Source organism: Arachis hypogaea, chromosome 16 (genome assembly GCF_003086295.3).
Source record: "Arachis hypogaea cultivar Tifrunner chromosome 16, arahy.Tifrunner.gnm2.J5K5, whole genome shotgun sequence".
Classification (NCBI taxonomy): domain Eukaryota; kingdom Viridiplantae; phylum Streptophyta; class Magnoliopsida; order Fabales; family Fabaceae; genus Arachis; species Arachis hypogaea.
The window spans coordinates 65,924,885-65,929,494 of record NC_092051.1 but is presented as its reverse complement, the minus strand read 5'-3'; the positions used below and the strand labels follow the sequence as shown (position 1 = coordinate 65,929,494).

At 36.1% G+C, this 4,610-nt stretch overlaps 1 non-coding gene across 1 annotated transcript; it reads right to left on the bottom strand.

The window, feature by feature from the left end:
* Window positions 1-2,364: 2,364 nt before the first annotated feature.
* On the bottom strand, window positions 2,365-2,472 carry LOC112760939 (small nucleolar RNA R71). The gene has a single exon (XR_003181351.1). It is a non-coding gene; the product is annotated as a small nucleolar RNA R71 (small nucleolar RNA).
* Window positions 2,473-4,610: the final 2,138 nt, after the last annotated feature.

Sequence of the window (4,610 nt, the reverse complement as noted above, 5' to 3'; positions counted from 1 at the left end):
CTCAGATTAGGTAATTTTCTTTTTATTTTATTTTCAAAAATTTTTCAAAAATATTTCTAAAATTTTCTCATCTTGTTTTCGAAAAAAATAAAAATGTTTTCAAAAAAAAAATTTTTTTTTTATTCAGAATTTTTAAGAATGAATTCCAGTGTTTCATGAAGCATGTGAAGCATGGCTGGCTGTAAAGCCATGTCTAATTCTTTTGGATAGAGCATGTTAGGCTTGTCATGTCTGAATTACACTCATATTTTGATTAAAGCTTGGCTGGCTATTAAGCCATGCCTGACCCTTTGATTGGAGCTTTAAGACTAACATGACAAGATTCCTGGAATTCATATTAAAAATTTTGGAATCCTTATTTTCTTTTTCAAAAGAATTTTTCGAAAAATATAAAATAAAAATCCAAAAAAATTAGAAAATCATAAAAATCAAAAAATATTTTGTGTTTCTTGTTTGAGTCTTGAGTCATGTTATAAGTTTGGTGTCAATTGCATATGCATCTTGCATTTTTCGAAAATTCTCATGCATTCATGGTGTTCTTCATGATCTTCAAGTTGTTCTTGGTTAGTCTTCTTGTTTGATCTTGATGATTTTTTGTTTTGTGTCTTTTCATGTTTATCATATGCATTCTTGAATTCTTAGTGTCTAAGCATTAAAGAATTCTAAGTTTGGTGTCTTGCATGTTTTCTTTGCATTAAAAATTTTTCAAAATTGTGTCTATGATGTTCATCTTGACATTCAAAGTGTTCTTGGTGTTCATCTTGACATTCATAGCATTCTTGCATGCATCACATGTTTTGATCTAAAAATTTCATGCATTGCATCTTTTTAGTGTTTTTCTCCCTTGCATCATAAAAATTCAAAAATCAAAAAAATATCTTTCCCTTTTTCTCTCATCAAATTCGAAAATTTGGGTTGACTTTTTCAAAATTTTTAAAATCAAGTTGTTTCTTATGAGTCAAATCAAATTTTCAATTTGAAAATCTTATCTTTTTCAAAATCTTTTTCAAAAATCAAATCTTTTTCAAAATTCTTAGTTATTTTCGAAAATTCAAAAAAATATTTTTCAAAAATCTTTTTCTTATTTTTATACCAAATTTTTGAAAATAACATAATCAATTAATGTTTTGATTCAAAAATTTGAAGTTTGTTACTTGCTTGTTAAGAAAGATTCAAACTTTGAGTTCTAGAATCATATCTTGTGATTTCTTGTGAATCAAGTCATTAATTGTGATTTTAAAAATCAAATCTTTTTCAAAACTAATTCCTATCATATCTTTTCAAAAATATCTTCTTATCTTATCTTTTTCAAAAATATCTTTTCAAAATATCTTTTCTAACTTCCTAACTTCTTATCTTTTCAAAATTGGTTTTCAAAATTTGTTTCAACTAACTAACTAACTTTTTGTTTGTTTCTTAACTTTTTCAAAACTACCTAACTAACTCTCTCTCTCTAATTTTCGAAAATATCTTCCCTCTTTTTCAAAATTTCTTTTTAATTAACTAATTATTTTTAATTTTTATTTTTTATTTCAAAAATTTTTGAAAATCACTAACATTTTTCAAAAAAAAAAACCATTTTCAAAAATCACTAACTCATTTTCAGAAATAATTTTCGAAAATTCCCTCCTTCTCTCTCATCTTATTCTATTTATTCATTCATATCCTAACATCTCACCTCACATCTCTGCCATCCTCACAGTTGTGTTTCTTCCATTATATTACATTCTTTGTCTCCCCCTCTTCTTCTACTCACACAGGGATCCCTATATTGTGGTATAAAGGATCTCTATTATTATTATTATTTTTCTGTGCCTTCTTCTTTGTCATATGAGCAGGAGCAAGGATAAGAACACTCTTGTGGAAGCAGATCTAGAACCTGAAAGGACTCTGAAAAGAAAATTAAGAGAATCTAAATTACAACAATCCAGAGATAACCTTTCAGAAATTTTCGAATAGGAAGAGGAGATGGCAGCCGAAAATAATAATAATGTAAGGAGGATGCTTGGTGACTTTACTGCACCTAATTCCAATTTACATGGAAGAAGCATCTCCATTCCTGCCATTGGAGCAAACAACTTTGAGCTGAAACCTCAATTAGTTTCTCTGATGCAGCAGAACTGCAAGTTTCATGGACTTCCATCTGAAGATCCTTTTCAGTTCTTAACTGAATTCTTGCAGATATATGATACTGTTAAGACTAATGGAGTAGATCCTGAAGTCTACAGGCTCATGCTTTTCCCTTTTGCTGTAAGAGACAGAGCTAGATTATGGTTGGATTCTTAACCCAAAGACAGCCTGAACTCTTGGGATAAGCTGGTCACAGCTTTCTTAGCCAAGTACTTTCCTCCTCAAAAGCTGAGCAAGCTTAGAGCTGATGTTCAAACCTTCAGACAGAAAGAAGGTGAATCCCTCTATGAAGCTTGGGAAAGATACAAACAGTTGACCAAAAAGTGTCCTTCTGACATGCTTTCAGAATGGACCATCCTGGATATATTCTATGATGGTTTATCTGAGCTATCAAAGATGTCACTGGACACTTCTGCAGGTGGATCCATTCACCTAAAGAAAACGCCTGCAGAAGCTCAAGAACTCATTGACATGGTTGCTAATAACCAGTTCATGTACACTTCTGAAAGGAATCCTGTGAGTAATGGGACGCCTATGAAGAAGGGAGTTCTTGAAGTTGATACTTTGAATGCCATATTGGCTCAAAATAAAATATTGACTCAGCAAGTCAATATGATCTCTCAGAGTCTGCATGGAATGCAAGCTGCATCCAACAGTACTCAAGAGGCTTCTTATGTAGAAGAAGCTTATGATCCTGAGAACCCTGCAATAGCAGAGGTGAATTACTTAGGTGAACCTTATGGAAACACCTATAACTCATCATGGAGAAATCATCCAAATTTCTCATGGAAGGATCAAAAGCCTCAACAAGGCTTTAATAATGGTGGAAGAAATAGGTTTAACAATAATAAACCTTTTCCATCATCCACTCAGCAACAGACAGAGAACTCTGAACAAAATGCTTCTAATTTAGCAAATCTAGTCTCTGATCTATCCAAGGCCACTGTGAGTTTCATGAATGAAACGAGGTCTTCCATTAGAAATCTGGAAGCACAAAGGGGCCAGCTGAGTAAAAGGATCACTGAAATCCCTCCTAGTACTCTCCCAAGCAATACAGAAGAGAACCCAAAAGGAGAGTGCAAGGCCATTGACATAAGCACCATGGCCGAACCTGTGAGGAGAGGAGAGGACGTGAATCCCAAGGAGGAAGACCTCCTGGGACGTCCAGTGATCAATAAGGAGCTTCCCTCTGAGGAACCAAAGGACTCTGAGGCTCATCTAGAGACCATAGAGATTCCATTGAACCTCCTTACGCCCTTCATGAGCTCTGATGAGTATTCCTCTTCTGAAGAGAATGAGGATGTTACTGAAGAGCAAACTGCCAAGTTTCTTGGTGCAATCATGAAGCTGAATGCCAAATTATTTGGCATTGATACTTGGGAAGTTGAACCTCCCTTGTTCATCAATGAACTAAGTGATCTGGATCAACTGACATTGCCTCAGAAGAGACAGGATCCTGGAAAGTTCATAATACCCTGTACCATAGGCACCATGATCTTTAAGGCTCTGTGTGACCTTGGTTCAGGAATAAACCTCATGCCCCTCTCTGTAATAGAGAAACTGGGAATCTATGGGGTGCAAGCTACTAGAATCTCATTAGAGATGGCAGATAATTCAAGAAAACAGGCTTATGGACAAGTAGAGGACGTGTTAGTAAAGGTTGAAGGCCTTTACATCCCTGCTGATTTCATAGTGCTGGATACTGGAAAGGAAGAGGATGAATCCATCATCCTAGGAAGACCTTTCCTGGCCACAGCAAGAGCTGTGATTGATGTTGACAGAGGTGAAATAGTCCTTCAATGGAATGAGGACTCCCTTGTGTTTAAAACTCAAGGATCTCCCTCTGCAACCATGGAGAGGAAGCATGAAAAGCTTCTCTCAAAGCAGAGTCAACCAGAGCCCCCACAGTCAAACTCTAAGTTTGGTGTTGGGAGGCCACAACCAAACTCTAAGTTTGGTGTTGAACTCCCATATCCAAACTCTAAGTTTGGTGTTGGAGAGTCTCAACAAAGCTCTGCACATCTGTGAGGCTCCATGAGAGCCCACTGTCAAGCTATTGACATTAAAGAAGTGCTTGTTGGGAGGCAACCCAATTTTTATTTATCTAACTATATTTTCCTTAGTTATATGTCTTTGTAGGTTCATGATCATGTGAAGTCACAAAATAAATATAAAAATTGAAAACGGAATCAAAAACAGCAGAAGAAAAATCACACCCTGGAGGAGCATCTGTCTGGCGTTCAAACGCCAGAACAGAGCATGGTTCTGGCGCTGAACGCCCAGAATGGGCAGCATCCTGGCGCTGAACGCCCAGAACAAGCATGGTTCTGGCGTTCAACGCCAGAAATGGCAGCAAATGGGCGTTGAACGCCCAAAATGGGCACCAACCTGGTGCTGAACGCCCAGAGTTGTGTGCAAGGGCATTTTACATGCCTAAATTGGTGCAGGGATGTAAATGCCTTGACACCTCAGGATCTGTG